At 41.6% G+C, this 26,485-nt stretch overlaps 2 pseudogenes; both read left to right on the top strand.

The window, feature by feature from the left end:
* Window positions 1-4,549: 4,549 nt before the first annotated feature.
* LOC119899929 lies at window positions 4,550-13,779 on the top strand (annotated as a pseudogene).
* A 1,787-nt stretch (window positions 13,780-15,566) lies between these two features.
* LOC119899965 lies at window positions 15,567-17,476 on the top strand (annotated as a pseudogene).
* The last annotated feature ends 9,009 nt before the right edge of the window (window positions 17,477-26,485 follow it).

The following is a 26,485-nucleotide window of genomic DNA, read 5'->3' as shown; positions in this document are numbered from 1 at the left end:
ACGAAAAAGCCAGTGAACTACGTACCGTGTGTATCTAAAATGTGAATGAAAGTGCAAATCAGCCCCCTCCAGAGGCTGTGCTGTTCTGTACACTGGAATGCACTCAAAACTTAGGACAAGTGGTAAAAAGGAGCTTTAAATGAAAAAGAGAGAATGTGTTGTTTAGATACTACTGAATGCAAATACACTGCGAATTATGAGGACTCTGGCATAGTCCTCATAATCCCCAAAGGTCCTCGTAGTCCAGGTCAAAAGTCAGGTCAAATGTCCATCTATACCATATACACCAACACACACACACACACACACACAACTTGAACCTTAAAATGCTCCACATTTTTAATACATCATCGGTAGTATTCAACTTTTAAACAGCATGCTTAACCAGGTCAAAAGATGGCACTGAAAATATGGCCTAGAAGGAAGCAGCACATGTTGTTAATTTAACAAACATATAGAAATAAGCATACTTTAAATCGTAATGTAGTATATTTGTTTCTGTTTGTAAACGGTATAAACGTGTACACAGGGGCGAAGTGTGCCCTCCCACCAAGCAATCAATTTGACCAATCAGAATCAAGGTTTTCACACAACATGAAAGTCCGCTTCGCTAACGTGTGTACTGTCGTTGAGAGGGAAGCCAGAAATTCTACGTTACATGTACAGTGAGGAAAATAAGTATTTGAACACCCTGCTATTTTGCAAGTTCTCCCACTTAGAAATCATAGAGGGTTCTGAAATTGTCATCGTAGGTGCATGTCTACTGTGAGAGACATAATCTAAAAAAAAAATCCAGAAATCACAATGTATGATTTTTTAACTATTTATTTGTATGATACAGCTGCAAATAAGTATTTGAACACCTGTCTATCAGCTAGAATTCTGACTCTCAAAGACCTGTTAGTCTGCCTTCAAAATGTCCACCTCCACTCCATTTATTATCCTAAATTAGATGCAACTGTTTGAGGTCGTTAGCTGCATAAAGACACCTGTCCACCCCATACAATCAGTAAGAATCCAACTACTAACATGGCCAAGACCAAAGAGCTGTCCAAAGACACTAGAGACAAAATTGTACACCTCCACAAGGCTGGAAAGGGCTACGGGGAAATTGCCAAGCAGCTTGGTGAAAAAAGGTCCACTGTTGGAGCAATCATTAGAAAATGGAAGAAGCTAAACATGACTGTCAGTCTCCCTCGGACCGGGGCTCCACGCAAGATCTCACCTCGTGGGGTCTCAATGATCCTAAGAAAGGTGAGAAATCAGCCCAGAACTACACGGGAGGAGCCGGTCAATGACCTGAAAAGAGCTGGGACCACCGTTTCCAAGGTTACTGTTGGTAATACACTAAGACGTCATGGTTTGAAATCACGCATGGCACGGAAGGTTCCCCTGCTTAAACCAGCACATGTCAAGGCCCGTCTTCAGTTTGCCAATGACCATTTGGATGATCCAGAGGAGTCATGGGGGAAAGTCATGTGGTCAGATGAGACCAAAATAGAACGCGACTGCACTGTATTAAGGAGAGGATGACCGGGGCCATGTATTGCCAGATTTTGGGGAACAACCTCCTTCCCTCAGTTAGAGCATTGAAGATGGGTCGAGGCCGGGTCTTCCAACATGACAATGACCCGAAGCACACAGCCAGGATAACCAAGGAGTGGCTCTGTAAGAAGCATATCAAGGTTCTGGCGTGGCCTAGCCAGTCTCCAGACCTAAACCCAATAGAGAATCTTTGGAGGGAGCTCAAACTCTGTGTTTCTCAGCGACAGCCCAGAAACCTGACTGATCTAGAGAAGATCTGTGTGGAGGAGTGGGCCAAAATCCCTCCTGCAGTGTGTGCAAACCTGGTGAAAAACTACAGGAAACGTTTGACCTCTGTAATTGCAAACAAAGGCTACTGTACCAAATATTAACATTGATTTTCTCAGGTGTTCAAATACTTATTTGCAGCTGTATCATACAAATAAATAGTTAAAAAATCATACATAGTGATTTCTGGATTTTTTTTTTTAGATTATGTCTCTCACAGTAGACATGCAGCTACGATGACAATTTCAGACCCCTCCATGATTTCTAAGTGGGAGAACTTGCAAAATAGCAGGGTGTTCAAATACTTATTTTCCTCACTGTAGCTGATGCTTTTATCCAAAGCGACTTACAATTGCTATACATGTACATGTCAGAGGTCACCTCTGGAGTTGTCTTGCTCAGGGACACAATGGTGGATGTGTCACAGTGGGGGATAGAACCCGGGTCTCTTACACCAAAGGCAGGCGTCTTATCCATTGTGCCATCAACACCCCATCACCGACTTGGACTTGGAAGGTGGACAACACAGACATAATAAAAGAACACAGAAGAGAAGAATATCCGGTCAGCTCCCTGCAAAAGTTAAATGTGAAAAGAGCTAAAAGGCGTGCCTGGCAAACCCCTCTCGGCAAGTTACAAGCAGGATAGGACAGGCGCAGAGACTGCAAGCAAAAATCATCTTTCTTGATTAGTTTATTATTGTTTGCAAGACAACACAAACTTTAATCATTACAGTGACCAGTAACTCAGTTATAACAGCAATGTTAGTGTTTTAAGACGTGCTTGAAATAATGTTTTTGTGTACTGCAATGCGTCACCACACGATATAATAGCATGTGATGTTATGTAAAATACTGCTCAACTTTATGTCCATTTGTATGGTCATAGATCCTGTATTCAACTTTTAAAGTTGAACCTACCCTTTGCCAACTTTAACCAACTTAATGCTAAACCCAGAGTTGGAATTTCCAGCCTTAGCTCAAGAAAATTAAATAAAGAATATAATAAAGATTTTCTATAAGAACAGAATTACAGTGTTTATAATGATACGCAAATGAAGAACTAAACCAGGTGTAAGTACTGGCCTAACTGAATATTTATTATATCTCATTTGAAACTGCATTTCCACGAAAACCTCAAAGGACCAGCTGGACCCTCACAAGCTCAATGTGCTCATAGGTATGTCTGGCTCCTGCACACCATCACTGTTTTTGCTCTCACTACATGTCAACGGGGTCAGATTAAATAACTAAATATTCTTGTGAAAAAATAATTATATTTAAGTTATTTGTTGTACCTGTTTAATAACATTTTATCATATACAGCTCCTTGGCTGAATGTACAGTAGTGTTAATGTAATGTTTTTGATCATGTTGTAATGGAAGAACTGAGCATTTACTGGGATGGGTCCCTTGTGGGAAAACCATTTCACCTGAAAATAAACAGTTAGCATTATCAGAACAGTTAGACGTGAAGTCATATTGTGTTTCAGCAACTTTAAACAAAATAAAAAAATCTGACAATGGTTGTTAATTAATTGGATGTAATATTGCTTTGATATAGACAAAATATTTCCTTTTCCCTTCCGCAGATGCAGTGTGATAAAGCAGTTTCCAAATCCAATGGTGTCTGCAGTCGCAGAAAATGCTAGAAGTCCTACTCAAAGATAACCGACCCTCCACTCCAAAGGATAAGGATTGTGACATTTTTCAGTTTCAGTTTGGTTCCACCATTTGTACTGTATGCTTGTGACAGAGTACCTTCACTACAGTTGCGTAAGCGCCTGGACTGCCATACCAACGAGCCTGGCTCTTTGTTCTTGCTGTCAAAGTTGTATGTTTGGTACCCTGTAGACCTGTGTTTGAATCTGGGTAGGGTGAATGCTCTCGCCTTTGTCCACATATGGTGTCAGAAGTAGGATGGCTTGCCGTGAGGTCATCTGAGCCGTGCCCAGAGTCCGAACCGTATGAGGGACCCCCATGTGTAACATTAATGATGGGATGGGTATAGTGTAGTTTTCAGTAATACTGATCACATGTCATTTTACAGAATTTATTTTTATTTGAAGGTATTTTGGTCAAGATGTGATACATGCTGCTGTACCTTTTAATGTAAAGGAATTTATTTTTGGGACTATCCTGCTGAATGACGTGTGCAGACTACATAATGGGTACTATTCCATCCATCCATTGTAAACCGCTTATCCTGCCTACAGGGTTGCGGGGGGGCTGGAGCCAATCCCAGCTGACATCAGGCGAAAGGCGGGTACACCCTGGACAGGTCATGGGTACTATTATTACTATATATATATATATATGTAAATAGGTATAGAGATAATAAACAGCAAAAAGCATTCCCTGGAAATAATCCTGTTGCACAGCGGCTGTTTCTGACCTGATGCACAGCAGATGAAACATTAATTTTTCCAAAAAGAGAGTTGAGCCTTCACTACTTTGAGTTGTTTATTAACCATATAGCTACTATTATTATTGTAAACTAATGTTTGTTTACAGTAAATGATATTATTATTTTAAGGGTTTGTGGCACTAAATATGTTTCTGTCCATGTAGACCTACCTTTATTTTAAATAACTCTATCTCAGCTTTATTTAATGTATTTGATGTGAAAATGATGAGTTAGGTTATGGGTATTATTCTATCTCGATGACCTCCCCCGTGCTGTCCGCCAACTAACACGGTTTGGAGTAGGAGGCCAAAGGCAATGCACGGGCCGGCGCATGTATCTCTGGGCCCACCCGGCGGTGTGCACCTACCAGGTAGAGAAAAGATAGAGGAAAATTGAAATTGGTTTAGGAAAAACCCACCGGTAAGGCGATAAAGAATTAGGGTAAACGCTACCATCGCTCAGGTGAGTGAATAACTTTTGATAGGAAGGTGGTAGAGCCATGGGGTTTGCAGCGTCAGACTTGGGGGAGGATTTCCAGTTGATCTGATGCATTTTGGAGCAAGGTCGAATTTTCATAGGTAGAGCTGGCGGGACCTTGGTGAACTCGGTCCCCGAGTGGTTGGGGTCAGTGAAAGCCACTGGGAAGGCTGTAGGAAGCAGGCAGCAGACCGGGGATACAAGCAGGACTAGAGGCTGGAGGATCAGAATCTGAAAGAGCAGATTCAAAGGTCTGTTCAACACGGCCAGAATGACACTCACTCGTCCACTTTCACAGTTCTTCTGATGGATTCCCAGACTTTAATGTGACGAACCCCCACAGTCTGTGTGCTGAGCTCCAGCACCCCTTCATCAGCACTAAATGTCTTTATGTGAACTGATTTTAAACTGGATGTTATTTAACAGTTTTCAATCTAAAGACCTTTAACAGCAGAATCCCCAGAATAAGCAGCGAGTCTCAAACTGACGCCCGTGGGTCTCGACCATGTGTCCATATGTGACGACTTGAGAGTGAGAACGGGTTGCTTACATGGTCCAAACCACCGTTAAGCAGCTCATGGGTTACTAGTTGTATAGTTGGAACTGCAGCTCCTGACCTGTGGTTAGAAGCTGAGCTCCTGGTGACTACGTCATAGATAGCAGAAGACGCAGTCGGAGGAGGTGGTTGTGATGTGAGGAAGCAGGGAGTTTTTTGAAAATGTAGTTGTAAAAGTACTTTTTAATGTATATTTCAGTTCACTGTTAGGGCTGCATTGTTTTAGTACTAAGTAGTGTAGAGCATCTACAAACCTGTTCACAATTATTTCATTTAGAAGGTAAAGGGCTAAACAGAGCGTGAAAAAGTTCAACGCTGCCTTCTGTTGTTGTCGGGAAATGCAGCCAGAACAGTGTTACACTAAGAAAGGAACAACCACACAACTACATATTCATTTCTTTAAACTCTCTATTTGAACTTTTCTCATTTAAAAATGTTCTAAAGTCATAATTCCCATGTGTTCCAGTCAGCTGAGCTCCGTCACAATCTACTAACAAGACGGGATTATCTGGAGATTTTATTGTTACTGCAGATGGAAAAATAAGAGCCAATACTGTGTGTTCATACTCTGAAGAGACTCCGACCCTCACCTGACTCACCTGAGACAAACCAGGAAACAGGTTGTTATTCTGCCTCACTGAGACGAGACACACTGAGAGTCAGACGGTAAGACTCCCCTTCAGACCAGAACCAGCACTTCCACTGAGAGAGGACAGCTACAGGAGGGATACTGGAAATACTGGGAACACTGGGAATACGAGACCTTCAACCTGCTGCTGAATCCACAAACTGAACAAGAGTTTGACGAGAACAAAGACTCACAGTGAAGGTAACTTTCAGGACCGTTACTGAAGGAGGGAGTGGCTGACTGTTTCCTGTCTGAGCGTCTGCTGCTGTGACTTCAGCTTCACTCAGAGACTAAAAGGCTTCCAGATTAGAGGAAGATCTCTGCTGTCCTGTCTGCCAGGACATCTTTAAAGATCCTGTCATCCTGTCATGTTGCCACAGCTTCTGTAAAGGCTGTCTGCAGAGCTGGTGGACAGAGAGAGGAAGTCAGGAGTGTCCAGTTTGTAAGAGGAGACATTCAAAGAGCTTCATGCCTCCTAATCTGGCTTTAAAGAACCTGTGTGAGAGTTTCCTACAGGAGAGAGATCAGAGAGCTTCAGAGGCTCTCTGCAGTCTGCACTCTGAGAAACTCAAACTCTTCTGTCTGGACCATCAGCAGCCAGTGTGTGTCGTCTGCAGAGACTCAGAAAAACACATCAACCACAGATTCAGACCCATCAATGAAGCTGCACGACAACACAAGAAGAAACTTCAGGAAACTCTGGAGCCCTTAAAGGAGAAGTTAAAGGTTTGTGAACGAGTTAAAGTGAAGTTTGATCAAACAGCAGAACACATGAAGGTCCAGGCCCGACACACAGAGAGGCAGATTAAGGAGCAGTTTAAGAAGCTTCAGCAGTTTCTAGAGGAGGAAGAGGAGGCCAGGATGGCTGCACTGAGGGAGGAAGAGGAGCAGAAGAGTCAGATGATGAAGGAGAAGATGGAGGCTCTGAGCAGAGAGATAGCAGCTCTTTCAGACACAGTCAGAGCCACAGAGGAGGAGCTGAGAGCTGAAGACGTCTCATTCCTGCTCAACTACAAGGCTGCAGTGGAAAGAGTCCAGCAGCGCCCCCTGCTGGATGATCCACAGCTGCCCTCAGGAGCTCTGATAGACCAGGCCAAACACCTGGGCAACCTGACCTTCAACATCTGGAACAAGATGAAGGACATGGTCTCCTACACTCCTCTCATCCTGGACCCAAACACTGCTGGTCCAAGACTCATCCTGTCTGAAGATCTGACCAGTGTGAGACGAGGAGGAGAGAAACAGCAGCTTCCTGACAATCCAGAGAGGGTTGGTTCCTGCTCTGTTCTGGGCTCTGAGGGCTTTAACTCAGGGACTCACAGCTGGGATGTCGAGGTTAGAGACAGAACATACTGGTTACTGGGTGTGTTGGCAGAGTCTGTCCAGAGGAAGAAAGACATACGGTCTGGATTATGGATAATATGGTTCTATAGAGGTGAATACTCAGCAGAGTCACCATCAGCTTCATCCACTGATCTCAGTGTGCAGAAGAAGCTCCAGAGGATCAGAGTGAATCTGGACTGGAACAGAGGAAAGCTGTCGTTCTCTGATCCTGATACTAACACACACATACACACCTTCATACACACTTTCACTGACAGGATGTTTCCATTTATTGGAACTTGGGATGAACTCCCACTGAAGGTTTAACCAGCGAAGGTCTGTGTGACTGTAGATGATGATGATGATGATGCTGCTGCTGCTGCTGATGATGGTGATGGTGATGATGATGAAGAAGAAGATGATGATGATGCTGATGATGATGAAGATGAAGAAGATGATGATGATGATGACTAAATGTAGTTTTCATTGTGTTGTTTCTGCTGATGTGTTTAACATGAAGTTGTCATATCTGATCTAACAGAGAACCAGTGAATTAAAGACTTCCTGAGTTTTAAGGATGTAAATAATGAGAGTTTATCAAACTGCTGTAAATTTAGTGAAAGTAAAGTCATCTTTCAATAAAACCCTGTGGAGCAGATTTCCTCAGAAACCTGTGGTACAGCTGATGTCTCCAGAGAACACAGTTTGGTCCTAAATAATCCCACATGTTCATCATTTTCCTCCCTAAGAATCAGATTCAGTAACAGCTGCACATTTATTAGTTTATTAGATAACTGATATGTTGCAGCACTTTGGATATTTTTACAGAGCGACTGTCTGATGATCCTTTCTTTTCTTTTCCCGTCAGAACAGCTGACTTTAACAAACTGTGTCTCCGGCTCCGAGTCTGTGTGATCAATAAGTAGAATGTAGAAACAGCAGGTGTGTTCGGGGCAGCATGCGTCGCTGTGCGGCCCTCAGAGGGTAAAAACTCACCTGCTTGTTGAGACTCTTCTTTGGATCAATTCTCATTAACAACGTTGAGCTGCGATGCCATTAAAGAGGTCATATTCTGCTCATTTTCAGGTTCCTCATCTTATTTAGAGGTTGTACCAGAACACGTTTACATCATTATATTTTTGTGATACTGCACATTGCTGCAGCTCCTCTTTTCAGCCTGTGTTGAAGGCTTCGTTTTAGCTGTGGAGTGATACATCTTGTCTCTAAATGATCTTTGCATATTTTAACTGTTTTGATGCTTTTTCATTCTTTAAACCAAATAAAGTTTTAATGTAATGCTTAATTTCTATCTTAAAAAGTGGCAATTGTGGTTTCTTCTTCAACCATTTGCACTTTTGAGTGTATAATTTTAATACAACATAAAGAGGTTCAAAATCTTCTTTCACAATTAATATCATTCTTGTCATAAAAAAATATAATGTCTCTTTCCTGCAAAATAATAGTTGAACCAGTCACTGCTTAAAGAGATATTCCAAATCTAACCAAAATAATTTGGCACAAACACAATCAATAAAATAAATGACAAATAGTTTCAGCCTCACTGTTTCACAGCATCGTTCACGAACCTTGAGATCACCTGGTTTACAGCATAAATCAAATGTATAATTTCAGATCAAACTTTTCTAATTCTGCTAATTCTAATATTAATTCTAATATTTCTTATTTACATTCCAAACTGACTTCCATTTAATATTTTCTATTCTTGGCAGGAGTTGTGGGCTCCGACAGTCTCCTTAGAAAATTACTGGTACATTTCTTATCTGTGACCTTTAAGCTGTGGAAGTTAAACGTGCTCCTTCCTTGTATTAATCTCAAAAGACCAGAAGGCATTGCATCAAAACCACTAGAAAATCCTTTAACTGGAATTCTGTATAAGAAAACAAGAGTCCATTTTCATTTTGCAATTATGTCACTAAAAAGTTTTATTATTCCCTTTTTTATTCCCAATTAAATATTTATGGGGAGGAAAGTTATGTTAGTAAATAATTAACCAGGACAATAATGCTTGTTCATGATAACTGGATGGAGCAGCAGGGATCATATTTATGTCCAAACTGCATTGGAATTCAACACCACCTACTTTTTCAAAAATAAATTCTGGATCAAAGAGGATGCTGTCCAAGCTACATGTAATACTTTGCTTCTCCCATTGAATCTATGGTTTCTATAATATTTCTATTATAAAGATGATTATAGATTAATAGAATATAGTCCCGTTGTTGTGATCTCAATCTGAAGTTTTAATTACAAGTCTGAATGTTTTGTCTTCACAAGCCTGAAGTTTGTTTTCTCCTGCTGCCACCTGGTGGTCTCTTTGCTCTGTTGCAGCTGTTCAGATTAATGCAACTTCAACTCACGTGCACAACAAACAGCACATCTTGTAAATTTATTAAAACATGTTAAGATTAATCAACTGCCTCCTGATTTAAAATACAAAGTTAAAACTGTTCAGCACATCACTGAGATGACTATTATTGGATGATTTTGTCTCCTGAGACAGTAACAGGTTTCACTGACCTGACGAGCTCACAGACGTTTCACCTTCTTCTTCTCAGGACGAATCAGATGCTCAGAAGAGAAAGCAGCCGACGTGAAGTCCAGACACGTGTTTAACTCAAGGTCCGCTTTTTTTTTTTTACATTTATTCATCTGATGCTTTTATCCAAAGCGACTTACAATTGCTATATATGTCAGAGGTCGCACGCCTCTGGAGCAACGAGGGGTTAAGTGTTTGCTCAGGGACACGATGGCAGATGTGGGGAATTGAACCCTGGTCTCTCACACCGAAGGTATGCGTCTTATCCATTGCACCATCACCACCCGCCTCTCAACCACATCACACGTCACGTGATCACCACGTCATCATCTCCTCCTAGACCGTGCAGGAGTCCCCACTGCTGTCTTCAGGTACAAAAAGAACAGCACAAAATAAACACAACTCTTTGTTTTTTCTCCCTTAACTTTTTAGCACCGCATTTGATACTGACAAAGTTATCCAGGTTTCGAGAATAGACGCAGGTCAAACAGAGAAAACAAATACAGAACTGTCAGTGGATAAGATTATTTTGTTTGTGGCCCATGTGATCAATTGTACTGATCAAGTTAAACTTGAAAGTTAAACTAATAGTTAAGAGAGCTGAGAAGTTTTTGGGCATAAAAGATGTATCTTGGGAGCAAATCAAAACAAGACTTAAAGCAGACGGGAAAGCAGGAGGCCCAGGTGATAAGCGAGCTGATTATTGTACAATGGAATGCAAGAAGCTTAATAGCAAATGGTCAGAAGTTTAAGAGATTTATTAAAGATTTGAAAAATAAACCAGAAATCATATGCGTTCAAGAAACATGGCTTTAATTAGAATTAGAGTTTGTTATTAAATGATATGATAGCATCTGTAGAGATAGAGGGGAGAGTAGTGGAGGAGGATGTATAATATTTATAAAACAGGGAATGCAATATAGAGTTTTAGGGAAAGGATAAGAGTTGGAATATTTAATAACTGAAGTATGGACTAGAGAAGGAAATATCAAAGTTGTTAACTTATAATCCATGTAATAAGTTGTCATTAGAGTTGCTGGAGGAACTGGTGATACAGTTAGTAGGGAAGGTGATCTGCTGTGGGGATTTTAGTGCCCATAGCACATTATGGGGTAACTGTAATGATACTAATGGAATGATGATTGAGGAGGTGATGGAGATGACAAATTTATTGTGTTTAAATGATGGAAGTGGCACAAGAAATAATATCAGAACTGGTACAGAAACAGCACTAGATCTTACAATAGTGTCAGATTCATTAGCAGGCAGATGCACATGGGAAGTAGTTAAAGGAACACAGTAGGAAGTGACCATTATCTCATTGTAATAGTAGTAGGTTTGAGTCTAGAGGAATATGAAACAATAGGACTTCAGAAATGGTCATTCAGTAGTGCGGAATGGGATAAATTTAGGAGTATTAGTGATCAAAGAAATTGGAAAAATTGATAGAAATAAAGATGCTGATAATTTAAATGTTTCATTTTGTAAAGTTGTTCTAGAGGCTGCAGAGAGGTCAATAAAAAAGAAGGCAGGTAAGCACAAAAGATTGTACCATGGTGGACAAAGGAAGGTGAAAGAGCGATAAAATCTCGAAATAAAGCTTTTAAAGCATTAAAAAGGAATCACTGTTTTCAGAATCTTATTGAATATAAAAAGTTACAAGCAAATGTAAGGAGAATCATAAAAAGTGCAAAGAAAGAATATTGGAGGAAATTTTGTTGCTCAGTAGGAAGGGAGACAGACATTGGTAAAGTTTGGGGGATGATAAAAAGAATGAATGGGATAAAAATATTCTAACAATAAACAATAGCAGTGAGAGATGAGGAGAAAGCAGAGATGCTGGCTAAAACTTTTGTAACAATTCACAGTTCAAATACTATTAGTGAAGAGGGAAAAAGAGGGAGGGAAACTACAGTAAGAGAGAGTGAAGAGTTACAACAAGAAGAAAATTCTAATGACCTGCTAAACAAACCCTTTACAATGACAGAACTAAAACGCACTCTCCAGAAAAACAAGATGTCGGCACCAGGAAATGTTCGGATTTGTTATATATGATAAACCAGCTCAGTGAAAATTCAAAAGATGTATTACTATAACTATATAATAAAGTATGGGAGGATGGGAAACTGCCAAGGAGGCTCTGGTAGTGCCAATACGCAAACCAGGAAAAGACGGTACAAATCCGGGGAATTATAGACCAATTGCTTTAACATCCAACATATGTAAAATAATGGAGAAAATGATAAATGAAAGGTTAACATACTATATGGAAAAGAAAGGATATATAGCCAAATACCAAAAGTGGCTTTAGGAAAGGAAGAAATACAATGGATCCAGCTGTATGTTTAGAATATGAAATTAGAAAGGCACAAGTAAGCAGAGAAAGTGTAGTGGCTGTCTTCTTTGACATAGTAAAGGCATACATATATGATGTGGAGAGAAGGATTGTTAATTAGACTGTCTCAATTAGGAATCAAAGGACGATATATAGATGGATTAAGGACTTTTTACGAGGGAGACTAATACAAGTTAAAATAGGGAAAGTTACTCAAGAAAATATGTTGTTGAGAACGGAACACCTCAAGGAAGCACAATAAGTCCTTTATTATTCTCCATAACAATTAATGATATTTTAGATAGGACAAAGACAATGTTTTTTACAAAGAAAAGAATAGGTACTGAGGTAAAACTAAATTTATATCATCAAGAATTAGAAAGAGTGAAAGACTTTTTTGGGTTATGGTTTGATGAGGGAATAACATGGGGTGTACATATCCAGAATGTATTGGACAAATGTAGGAAGGTGTTAAATGTGAGGGCTGACAGAAGAGCACCGAAGGCAATTTGCATCAAGCACATCTCTAAAAAAGTTAGACAACATTCAGTTTCAGGCTTTGAGATCATGCACAGGGGCATTTAAAACAACTCCAACGGCAGCACTACAGGTGGAAATGGGAGAAATGCCCCTTGACTTGAGAAGAATACAGCTCTCTCTAAACTATTGGGTTAATTTACAGGGCCATAGTGAAGATCATCCAGCACAAAGCACTTTAAAGTCTTGTTGGGAAAAGGAGAGGAGGGAGACAAAAAGCTTTGGGTGGACAGTTATACAAAAAGCAACACAGTCCAACAGTACCACCTTGGGTACTACCTGAAACAACAGTAGATCTTACACTGTTAGAAAAGAAAAACAAGGACAAGGAGTTTATTTTGAATTCACATACTATACAGACATTTACATTTATTCTTTCAGCTGACGCTTTTATCCAAAGAGACTTACAATTGCTACACATGTCAGAGGTCACACGCCTCTGGAGCAACAAGGGGTTAAGTGTCTTGCTCAGGGACACAATGGTGGACGGGTCACAGTGGGGGATTGAACCCAGGTCTGTCACACCAAAGGCATGTGTTTTATCCATTGTGCCATCACCACCCCCGGCATATATTAATAGTTACCTGTTGTGGGGACAGCCCAGCTGACGGTGAGTGTCCTGGTTTCCCTCTTTTTTCTCACATTATTTCACCCATTGTTTTGCTCTGCCTGCCTCCCTGTGTTCTCTTCCTCTCTCCCTCGGCTCCTGAGCCCAGCCAACTACCTGCACCTGCACCTCATCAGCCACCTCGTCAGCCTGCCACACCTGCCAGTAATCGACCTCATCCCTGCCTGTATTTCAACCCCGGTTCTCCACACCATCCTCGCTTGATCATCGTTGCTCCTTACCCGGTGCCACCTCTATGTCCAGGCTCTCATGTTCTTTGTTTTTTCTCATTTTCCCTGCATTTAGTCGCTCCAGTCACTAACCCTGTCTTTCTGTCTGTTTTACCTCCCAGGTTCACTCACCCTCGTCTTCCGTTCAGTCGGCTGGGCTCATCCTGCGGTCCTCTTCTCTCGGGCTTCTTCCACGGCGCCCTCCCGGCACCTCCCTGCTCCTCGCCTCACCACCTGTGCCTCGCCTGCTCCTTGGTCCTCCGTACCCGCGTCCCCCGGCGTCCACCTCTCCTCCCTCACCTCTTCCCTAGTCCCATCCGTGAACCCACAATAAAACCTCCTTCCCTCTGAGCGTTGCGTTTGGGTCCTTTCTGTCCCGTCCCCTAACAGTTACCACAGTTACATCCAGATCTACACAGATGCATCAGAGAGTTTAGTTAACAAGATAGGAGTAGCTTTTATTGTTCCAGAGTTTCATATTGCAATAGGGAAGATGATCAGTGATAATGTATCAGTATACACAGGGGAAATGCTAGCAATTCTATTAGCAGTGCAATGGATAGAAGAAATAAGACCAATGAGAGTGATTATTTGTTCAGATTCAACTTCATCACTAATCAGTTTATAGAGCAGTCACTCAGTAGAGCAGATAGAAATACAGCAAACATTATATAGAATTCAAATGATGGGCATTGCAGTCATATTTTTGTGGGTGCCAGCACATATTGGAATCAAAGGAAATGAAATGACAGATAAGGCTGCAAAGGAGGCCACAAAAAGAGAACCCGTTGATGTGGCAGTCAGCATCAGTAAGATGGAAATAAAGAGCATTATTAAACAGAAGCTGAAGGAAAGGTGGCAAAAGCAATGGGAGGAAGAGAGGAAAGGACGGTGGTTTTACAAAATTCAGAGGAGAGTGGGAGAAATGAGATGTGCAGGAAGAAACAGGAGAGAAGAGACACTTATATCAAGACTTAGATTTGGGCACAGAGGATTAAACAGTACGTTATTCAAAATAGGCAAACATAACACCGGCAGAGGTGACTACTGTGAGCAATCGAACACGTCATGGTACACTGTAAGAAGTATGAGAGAAAACAGAGGGAAATGATCCAAAATCTTAGAATGGAAAGAATACACTTTGATTTAATAGTAATTCTTAGAAAGAACTCAAGAGATAAGTGCTATGGAATTGTTTTTCATCATCTTAGATTAATCAATATGATTGACAGGATCGAGTCTTATTTTTGTTTTGTTGAGTTTGTTTTGCTTTGTTTTGTCTGGTATAAAATAAGTAGTTGTCATTCAGATCCACACTCCATACCAGTTGGTGGCGGTAATGCACCATTTGGTTGCATGCCAACAGCCAATAAAATTCCATAAAGAATAAGAATAAGAACTTCCAGTTTATCCCTCCGCTACCGTGAATGCACGTAAAATTGTGTCCGTGCGGCTGGTGGAGCCTTTTCAAATGTTATCGACAGAATGGATCACAACCACTGACCTGTGGTTAGAAGCTGAGTTCCTGGTGACTACGTCATAGATAGCAGAAGACGCAGTTGGAGGAGGTGGTTGTGATGTGAGGAAGCAGGGAGTGTTCCATAATCTTGCTGTTCAAACATATCATGTGAAGTTTTTTGAAAATGTAGTTGTAAAAGTACTTTTTAATGTATATTTCAGTTCACTGTTAGGGCTGCATTGTTTTAGTACTAAGTAGTGTAGAGCATCTACAAACAGCAGCTGTTTCTCTCACAGATTATCCACCTGTTCACAATTATTTCATTTAGAAGGTAAAAGGACAAAACAGAGCGTGAAAAAGTTCAACGCTGCCTTCCGTTGTTGTCGGGAAATGCAGCCAGAACAGTGTTACACCAAGAAAGGAACAACCACACAACTACACATTCATTTCTTTAAACTCTCTATTTGAACTCTTCTCATTTCAAAATGTTCTAAAGTCATAATTCCCATGTGTTCCAGTCAGCTGAGCTCCGTCACAATCTACTAACAAGACAGGATTATCTGGACATTTTATTGTTACTGCAGATGGAAAAATAAGAGCCAATCCTGTGTTTTCATACATACATAGAGACTTTGACCCTCACCTGACTCACCTGAGACAAACCAGGAAACAGGTTGTTATTCTGCCTCACTGAGACGAGACACACTGAGAGTCAGACGGTAAGACTCCCCTTCAGACCAGAACCAGCACTTCCACTGAGAGAGGACAGCTACAGGAGGGATACTGGGAATACTGGGAACACTGGGAATACGAGCACTTCAACCTGCTGATGAATCCACAAACTGAACAAGAGTTTGACGAGAACAAAGACTCACAGTGAAGGTAACTTTCAGGGCCGTTACTGAAGGAGGGAGTGGCTGACTGTTTCCTGTCTGAGCGTCTGCTGCTGTGACTTCAGCTTCACTCAGAGACTAAATGGCTTCCAGATTAGAGGAAGATCTCTGCTGTCCTGTCTGCCAGGACATCTTTAAAGATCCTGTCATCCTGTCATGTTGCCACAGCTTCTGTAAAGGCTGTCTGCAGAGCTGGTGGACAGAGAGAGGAAGTCAGGACTGTCCAGTTTGTAAGAGGAGACATTCAAAGACGGACTGCATCCTAACTTTTTATTAAAGAACCTGTGTGAGAGTTTCCTACAGGAGAGAGATCAGAGAGCTTCAGAGGCTCTCTGCAGTCTGCACTCTGAGAAACTCAAACTCTTCTGTCTGGACCATCAGCAGCCAGTGTGTGTCGTCTGCAGAGACTCAGAAAAACACATCAACCACAGATTCAGACCCGTCGATGAAGCTGCACGACAACACAAGAAGGAACTTCAGGAAACTCTGGAGCCCTTAAAAAGAAGTTAAAGGTTTGTGAACGAGTTAAAGTGGAGTTTGATCAAACAGCAGAACACATGAAGGTCCAGGCCCGACACACAGAGAGGCAGATTAAGGAGCAGTTTAAGAAGCTTCAGCAGTTTCTAGAGGAGGAAGAGGAGGCCAGGATGGCTGCACTGAGGGAGGAAGAGGAGCAGAAGAGTCAGATGATGAAGGAGAAGATGGAGGCTCTGAGCAGAGAGATAGCAGCTCTTTCAGACACAGTCAGAGCCACAGAGGAGGAGCTGAGAGCTGAAGACGTCTCATTCCTGCTCAACTACAAGGCTGCAGTGGAAAGAGTCCAGCAGCGCCCCCTGCTGGATGATCCACAGCTGCCCTCAGGAGCTCTGATAGACCAGGCCAAACACCTGGGCAACCTGACCTTCAACATCTGGAACAAGATGAAGGACATGGTCTCCTACACTCCTCTCATTCTGGACCCAAACACTGCTGATCCAGAACTCATCCTGTCTGAAGACCCTGACCAGTGTGAGACGAGGAGGAGAGAGACAGCAGCTTCCTGACAATCCAGAGAGGTTTTTGTTCCTGCTCTGTCCTGGGCTCTGAGGGCTTTAACTCAGGGACTCACAGCTGGGATGTCGAGGTTGGAGACAGAACAGACTGGTCACTGGGTGTGTTAGCAGAGTCTGTCCAGAGGAAGGGAGACATACGGTCTGGATTATGGACAATAAGGTTCTTTATAGGTGAATACTCAGCACTGTCACCATCAGCTCCATCCACTGATCTCAGTGTGCAGAAGAAGCTCCAGAGGATCAGAGTGAATCTGGACTGGAACAGAGGAAAGCTGTCGTTCTCTGATCCTGATACTAACACACACATACACACCTTCACACACACTTTCACTGACAGGATGTTTCCATTTATTAACTCTTGGGATAAACTCCCACTGAAGGTTTTACCAGCGAAGGTCTGTGTGACTGTAGAACAACAGAGATAGATGATGATGATGATGGATGATGATGATGAAATGCTGTAGTTTTCATTGTGTTGTTTCTGCTGATTTGTTTAACATGAAGTTGTCATATCTGATCTAACAGAGAACCAGTGAATTAAAGACTTCCTGAGTTTTAAGGATGTAAATAATGAGAGTTTATCAAACTGCTGTAAATTTAGTGAAAGTAAAGTCATCTTTCAATAAAACCCTGTGGAGCAGATTTCCTCAGAAACCTGTGGTACAGCTGATGTCTCCAGAGAACAGTTTGGTCCTAAATAATCCCACATGTTCATCATTTTCCTCCCTAAGAATCAGATTCAGTAACAGCTGCACATTTATTAGTTTATCAGATAACTGATATGTTGCAGCACTTTGGATATTTTTACAGAGCGACTGTAAAATTTAAAAAGTCAGTTTACAAAATCCTTAAGATGAAATCTTTTTATTATTTACATTGTTTTATTAATTCAGAATTTTACTGAATGAATAAAATAGAATTCATAAACCGCTGCATCAACAATTCTCAATGTATTAGTTGATCATTGTAAGTAGATGAAGTAAAGTGTGTAATTATCATCAACATTGCATAAGAAATAAAGGATACAAACGTACATATAGTGAGGGGGTACAACACCAAAAAAAAAAAAGGAAAGAGGGAGCGATGATTTAAATCACAAAAAGACCTTCAAAAGAGTGCAGACATTAAGATTCTTTCAAGCCTGTTTGTTGGAGGAGAAATGGATTCTCCTGATACAGCTTGAAGTGGGGAAAAAAAGGTGCCAGTACCCCTCCCCCCACTGTCCTCAACCTCAAGGTGAAACTAGTAACTATTATAACATTAAATACAAAGTAAAATCTTAGTATAATATTAATATATTTACAGATCACACTTTGATAGTCTGCCTGCTTGTCATTCATTGAATTATTGTGCAAGAAAAATGCTCTACATGGTCGTTAGTCTCTGATTTGTTAATGCCAAGTACTAACTTGTCATAATCATAATTGTCGTTCTGCATTCATGCAGAACGACGAGTTCAACATTTCAAAAAATTTGCTGATGGGACGTCACTTTGTGCTGTAAAGTGGTGAAGACATAAGGGCTCAGATTAGGGGTGTGACGACAAATTTGAGTCACGAGAACAAGACGAGAAGATATTTTAACAGTATTTTGAATAATTCGATGCTGAAATATATCAGTGGGGGGTCTGGTGGTCCTCCCCCAGAAAACTTTGAGCATTAATCAATTAATTCCCTGCATTCTGGAGATATTTTCTGCACAAATTTATGGTGGAAATGTCTTATTTAAATGAAGGGAAACATAATTAAGGTAGCAGGTGACAATTCAAAATATAAAGGAATATAATGCAGTTTCTTCTATATTTCAGTTGCATTGCATGTTTTCATTTGTTCTTGTTGCTGTTTTTCAGAACACTTTTAACAAAAGCTTTCAAAAATAGATAGAGACATTCAGATTCTGACCTGTCCCCAGCATCTGTCAATATCTTTAAATGTCCTGTCCGATCCAGGCTGTGATTGGTCGGTTCACGACAAGTGACATTGACAAGCTACATTCAGCAAACGGCTGCTTGAGCCAACATTGTCATTGGCTGCAGTTTCCAGTTTCAGGACCCTCGCAATCCTAGGACAGCAGTTCTAGGACCGCAGTAAGTTAGCAACAGCACCATCTAGTGGATTGGTAGTGGTAATGCACAGCAACAGGAAGGAGGTTTCCCCTGTCTGTTAGTGGCCGATCTGCGCAGCTGTAGGGTTAACCGGTTGACATGTATATAATCAATATGTTATGGTTTTGCAGTGTGTGTGAGCTAGTTGAGGACCCAGACGCAGGACACCAGAGCTGAGCAGATACAGTCCAATGATTTATTAACCATAAAAAAGCATACTTACAAACGTGACTGAGTCCAAAAGTAGAATCGAAATGAAGGCAAGATGAAACAATAATCCACAAGCTGGCCAGGCAGACAGGAACATGAGTCAGAGACAAACAGAGGTTACAGAGCATCCACAAGCTAAAAGCCCACATCGACTGAACAGAACAAAGGCATTAAGTAGTGAGGCAAACGAGCGGGGCGGGAACATAAAACAGGTGGATCATCAAGGAGAACAGAACAGGAAGCTAAAAACAGACAGCAAACACAGACAACTTCAGAATAAAACAGGAAGCAAAGTCCACAGGAACACACCAGGACAGATCTACCAAAGTAAAACACAAAACATGGAAAGACCGAAAAATCAGGGAATGGATTGAGGCTGGACCAAACAGGAGTCAGGACTACACAAAAACATGGAGACATAGGACTTGAACAGGTAAAAACATGCAGATAACATAAGAATAAACTAAGCTACAAAACCCTAAACAAGACCAGATCAAATAATAAAACAGAAATACACAGACCAGGAATAACAGTAACATGAACTAAAGCACAGAACCAAGAACTGAGGCATTGGACTAAGAACCGAGGCAAAGAACTAAAATGCACGACTAAGACCTAAGATAAGAGACAAGACAGATACTAAGTACCTCTAAACATGCAAATGAATAAAATAATAAACAAGGCTACACAGAGAAACACAGAACCAAAAACAGACTTAAACAGGTTCAACAAACATGGGCAAAACAGTAGAATACAAGACATGGAACCAAAACAAGACCAGCATCCTTAACTCATATCACAATAACTTAAGTTTAGGCAAGGTAAGGGTAATTGGCTTTGGGGGGCTGTCAGGAGTAACATAGCTAACTAGCTAGTTAGCCAGCTAGCTGGCAGTATCAAAGTAAACAAGGGTCCTAGAAATGCAGTTCTGGTCCTAGAATTGAGGTCCTGAAACTGCAGCCTCAGGTACTGCAGCTACATACTACTCACTTGAGCGGCACCCGAGCTTCTCTTCTCCCTCGTCTCTCTGCGCCGATAGAGTTTAGCAGGCAGGCCTGAACGGGAGCAGGTGAGCATCACGTAGCGTCCACAGAACCTGATCTGGAGAGGGAACCGGAGAGTATCGGCTGCTTGGGAGAAGTCGCGGTACCCAAGAAAATGTCCTGGCACACCAAAAAGTAAAATGTTGAGGCACCGGTACTGCGTAGGCCTACCGCAATATGTATGCCGAGTGCAGAGGCAGGTAAACACACTAGGTGATCCGTACCACGCCCAAGCACGTTTAACCCCCAAAGTCCGGTTTGTTTGACCAGTGTGATCGCTCCGTGCCATGCCATGCCCGGGCTTGCAAGTCAGACATAAACGGCACTGTGCCGCGCGAGAGAACGCTTTTCTTTTTTCAGAAGAGTGCAGTGTTTAGGGGGTTGCTGACATCAACAACCCAGCTGTGATCTACTGTTAACATAGCTGTCCTTGTTAGCTAGGCTCTTTACATGCTCACTAATCACTTTTTTTAAGGTGGATCTCCACACTGACAGCTTTATGTTGTGTGCAGCAGTGTTCATGAGAGAGAGAGAGCGAGGTGCTCAGCGAATATGTGCTCTGCAGTCAAATAGGATTTTAAACAGGCTTGGTAACGTTGCTACTGTGGCAGGCCGCCACAAATAGTCAATGTGTGGGAAACGCTGGATTGATGACGTAAACGTGCTCCAGCTCATATAGTTTGGCTAAGATGAAGGACATGGTCTCCTACACTCCCCTGATTCTGGACCCAAACACTGCTAGTCCAGGACTCATCCTGTCTGAAGGTCTGACCAGTCCCATACGGAATGCTAACCTGCTAAGCAACAAAAGCTAATGGGCATGCTAAGTTAGCATGCTCAGGTAGCTCGACTTACCTGGATGTAGTGATACTGCTTTCCAGTCCAGGACTCATCCTAACTGAAGTTCTGACCAGTCTCATACAGAATGCTAACCTGCTAGCAACAAAAGCTAACAGGCATGCTAAGTTAGCATGTTCAGGCTGCTCGACTTACCTGGATATAGTGATGCTGCGTTCCCTCGAAGATTCAGCTCTGAGATGACAACAAAATTCGGAAACTTGGGCACTTGATATACTAATCTACTACTCAATCACCTGACAGTACCACCATAAAATCTCTACAACTTCATAAACAAACTCAACAAATTAACCCTTTCATGCATTCATGCTTAATTTTGGGTTACTATGTGATGGTAAAGTTCTCCTAGGCATTTGAGGACAGTGTCAGTTGATTGATAGCAATGACTTGTTGTAAGATGACTTCTTTAGACAAAATGTCTGAGATGAAGTCCATACCAACAAACAACATACTTCACAGAAAATACTGTACATCAAATTAGTTAAATATTTCTTCCTCTCCAGCCAAGCTGTGTCTCTGTTTACACATCTCGACCAAAACAGGCTTTGTGGGGACATTTCAGAACGACATACAGTTACTTGTGGGGAGCAGTTGTCTCCAATTTTTCAAACACAGTTTTGAAACACTGATTGAAGGTGTGTTATGGGGATGTTGTGAGTGTCCAGAATAAAGTCATAGTTACCAAGAAATAAAATCCCTCTGAAGGTTAAAATAAGTCCTAAATATGCCCCTGTTAGTGCATTATAATGAACTGTATAGCTGTACTTATTTACACTAGATTATCATCAGAATAAGCTTCCATCCTCCTTTTAGCAGCATAAAAGCACAAAAGCAAAAACTAAATATGACTATAAGAGACTCTAGAATTAAATCTGATGTGATGAACATGAATGTACCTGTTGAGGAGTGTTGTTTGGACCTGCCACACCATTCATCCTGGAGTTGCTGGCAGGTGAGAAGAATGTGAGTCCTCAACCACCATGACATTAATTGTATTGCTGGTGTGATGCCCTGTGGGGTCATGAGTGAGTGTGGTCTCTCTCTCTCTCTCTCGTGGAGGAGGAGCTGATTGCAGTGGCTCTGGGCACCTGGGCTAATTGCCCTGTAGAGTATTTGGGACTGTTTTCTCATTCGGTAAAGGGGCTGCTGTCAAGAACAGGTCAGACCTCCCTGCGGCCAGCTCCCTGGTTTTCCATTTAGTTTGGTTTTCTTTGGTTGGACTGTTGCGTTGTGGTATTTGTCTTGTTTGCATGCTACAACACCTTGTCACATACATCAATGCAACTATCATCCTGCACAGACACTACTGAAACCACAGACTACATACCTCATACTTTAATGTTAGTTTGAAATACTACTTAATTTGGTTCATTTTGGTTTAAATAAACATATTTTGTTAAACTTTTACCATGGTGTATCTCCCTTTTGTTGTGGCCTTTTGAGCCAGGTAATAACACTGGTCATCCGGGGTAATGACTCCCAGTTACGCCAATCGGAGGTCACTAAGATTAATGTTGAGTCGGTGTGTACATATGCAAAAACAATGTCGGACACCGTAGTTTTCTCTGGACCCCTGCCAAATCTGACCAGTGATGACATGTATAGCCGCATGTTGTCATTCCACCGCTGGTTGTCGAGGTGGTGTCCAGCAAACGATGTGGGCTTTGTAGATCATTGGCAGACTTTCTGGGGAAGACCTGGTCTGATCCGGAGAGACGGCATCCATCCCGCTTGGGAAGGAGCAGCTCTCATTTCTAGAAATCTGGCCAAGTTTATTAGTGGACCAAATCCATGACAACCCAGAGTTGAGACCAGGAGGCAGAGTCGCAGTTTAACACATTTCTCTGCCCTTCTTTTTCAGCAGTTACCCACCCAAAACCCTACGCAGAGTCGCAGTCTAACACACTTCTCTGCTCCTCCATTTCAGGAGTTACTTAGTGAAAATCCTATAGTGACGGTGTCTGTCCCCCGACCATCGAAATTATTTAAAAAGGTAAACAGAAGAGGAGCTGTGCATAAAAACCTCATAAAAATTAAAACCACAAGAGCAATAGCGCAAACGAATAGGAGAGTTAAATGTGGACTCTTAAACATCAGATCTCTCTCTTCTAAAGGTGTACTAGTAAATGAACTAATATCAGATTATGATATTGATTTATTTTGTCTTACTGAAACCTGGCTGGGTGATGGAGAATATGTTAGCCTAAATTAATCCACCCCTCCCAGTCATATTAATACTCACATTACTCGAGGCACAGGCCGAGGAGGTGGAGTAGCAGCTATCTTCGACTCTAGCCTACTAATCAGCTCTAAACCTAAACCAAATTATAACTCATTTGAAAGTCTTGTTCTTAGTCTTTCGCACCCAAGTTGGAAATCACTGCAACCAATTCTCTTCGTTATAGTGTACCGAGCACCTGGTCTGTACTCTGAATTCTTATCTGAATTTGCAGAGTTTTTGTCAACTTTAGTCCTTAAAACGGACAAAGTTATTATTGTAGGGGATTTTAATATTCATGTGGACGTTGAGAATGACAGCTTTAGTACTGCGTTTATCTCTCTGTTAGATTCCATTGGCTTCTCTCAGAGTGTTCATGAACCGACTCACTGTTTTAACCACACCCTCAACCTTGTTTTGGTGTATGGTATTGAAATTGAACATTTAGTGGTGTTCCCACAGAATCCCTCTTTGTCCGACCACTGTTTGATAACTTTTGAGTTTGTATTGCTGAACTACTCGCCATTGGGCAAAAATGTCTATAGAAGATGTCTGTCTGATAGAGCTGTAGCTAAATTTAAGGATGCGATTCCATCAGCTCTAAATACATTATCTAGTCACAAAGTAACAGAGGACTCCTATGCTAATTTCAGTCCCTCCCAAATCGATCATCTTGTTGATAGTGCTGCAGGCTCGCTGCGAATGACACTCGACTCTGTAGCCCCTCTAAAAAAGAAAATACTAAAACAAAGACGGTTAGCTCCATGGTATAATACTGAAACTCGCAAATTAAAGCAAATATCGCGGAAACTTGAGAGGAATTGGCGTTCCACCAAAGTGGAAAATTCTCGTTTAATTTGGCAAGATAGTCTTAAAACTTATAGGAAGGCCCTCCGTAAAGCCAGAGCAGCGTACTACTCGTCATTAATAGAGGAAAATAGGAACAACCCAAAGTTTCTTTTCAGCACTGTAGCCAGGCTGACAGAGAGTCACAGCTCTATTGAGCCAAGTATTCCCATAGCTCTCAGTAGTTACGATTTCATGAGCTTCTTTAATGATAAAATTCTAGCTATTAGAGACAAAATTCACCAAGACCTGCCCTCAACTGGCACCAACTTATCTCTTAACTCAAGAACCTTAGAAACAGCTGTAGAACCAGATACATGTTTAGACTGTTTTGCTTCCCTCAATCTTTACCAACTAACCAATAATTTCTTCATCTAAACCATCAACCTGCCTCTTAGACCCCATCTCGACTAGGCTGCTTAAAGATGTTTTACCCTTAGTCAGCACCTCTATACTAGATATGATCAATCTATCTTTATCAACAGGCTATGTACCACAGTACTTTAAAGTAGCTGTAATTAAACCTCTTCTGAAAAAGCCCAAACTTGATCCGGATGTTTTAGCCAACTATAGACCTATATCTAACCTTCCATTTCTCTCTAAGCTTCTGGAGAAAGCAGTTGCTAAACAGCTGTGTGACTTTCTACAGAGCAATAGTTTATTTGAGGATTTTCAGTCAGGATTTAGAGCTCATCATAGCACAGAGACAGCACTGGTGAAAATTACTAACAACCTTATTGCTTCAGACAAAGGACTTGTCTCTGTACTGGTTTTATTAGATCTTAGTGCTGCATTTGATACCATTGACCATCAGATCCTATTGCAGAGACTGGAACATTTCATTGGCATTAAATGAACCGCTCTAAGCTGGTTTAAGTCCTATTTATCAGATCGATTTCAGTTTGTACATGTTAACGATGAGTCCTCCATGCACGCCAAAGTTAGTCATGGAGTTCCTCAAGGATCTGTCCTCGGACCAATCCTCTTCACTTTATATATGCTTCCTTTAGGCAATATTATCAGGAAATATTCCATAAACTTTCATTGTTATGCAGATGATACTCAGTTATATCTATCGATCAAGCCAGATGAAACTCATCAGTTAGCTAAACTTGCCTTCAGGATGTTAAAACCTCAATGACCTGTAATTTTCTAATGTTAAACTCAGATAAAACTGAAGTTATTGCTCTGGGGCCTAAGCACCTCCATGACGCATTATCTAAAGATATAGTTTCCCTGGATGGCATCGCCCTGGCCTCCAGCACCACTGTGAGGAATCTTGGAGTTATCTTTGATCAGGACATGTCGTTTAAGTCTCACATTAAACAAATTTCAAGGACCGCCTTTTTTCACCTACGTAATATTGCGAAAATCTGGAACATCCTGTCTAAAAATGATGCAGAAAAACTAGTCCATGCATTTGTTACTTCTAGGCTGGATTACTGCAGTTCCTTGTTATCAGGCTGCTTGAGTCCATTAAGACTCTTCAGCTGATCCAGAATGCTGCAGCACCTGTTCTGACAGGAACCAGGAAAAGATATCACATTTCTCCTGTTTTAGCTTCTTTGCATTGGCTTCCAGTAAAATCCAGAATAGAATTTAAAATCATTCTTCTTACCTACAAAGCTCTTAATGGTCAGGCACCATCTTATCTTAAAGAGCTCATAGTACCTTACTACCCCACCAGAGCACTGCACTCCCAGAATGCAGGGTTACTTGTGGTTCCTAGAGTCTCCAAAAGTAGACTAGGAGCCAGAGCATTCAGCTATCAAGCTCCTCTCCTGTGGAACCAGGTTCCAGTTTGGGTTCAGGAGGCAGACACCATCTCCACATTTAAGAGTAGGCTTAAGACTTTCCTCTTTGATAAAGCTTATAGTTAGGGCTGGCTCAGGTGATTCCTGAACCATCCCTTAGTTATGCTGCTATAGGCCTAGACTGCTGGGGGATTTCCCATGATGCACTGAGCTCCTCTCTCCTCTACTTTCTCTCCCTCTGTATGCAACCTCATCCCATTATTGCATGTTACTAACACAACTTCTCCCCTTTCTGGTAGTCTTGTGCTTTCTCGTCCCTCTCCTCTCTCCTCCTATCACTTCCTGCAGGTTTTCTGGCTCTGGAGCTGTGGAGTCTGGATCTGTGGTTGCGGGTCACCTGCTGCCCCCGTGTTCCTGCTCGACACCCTCTGCTGCAACGACTATTGTTGCTAGTCTTATTGTTATTATTGTTATTATAATCATTAACATTATGATTGTTATCATTAACACTACTATAAATATCTGTACCATTTTTCATTTAGTCTATAGCAACATCACCTTTACTGTCTGTACCTCTGTG

The sequence above is a fragment of the Micropterus salmoides genome, unplaced genomic scaffold (genome assembly GCF_014851395.1).
Source record: "Micropterus salmoides isolate LMB-PRFRI ecotype aquatic unplaced genomic scaffold, ASM1485139v1 Ms_hic_scaffold_12, whole genome shotgun sequence".
Taxonomy (NCBI): Eukaryota; Metazoa; Chordata; class Actinopteri; order Centrarchiformes; family Centrarchidae; genus Micropterus; species Micropterus salmoides.
The sequence above is the reverse complement of the archived record's forward strand: the minus strand, read 5'-3'. Positions and strand labels throughout refer to the sequence as shown.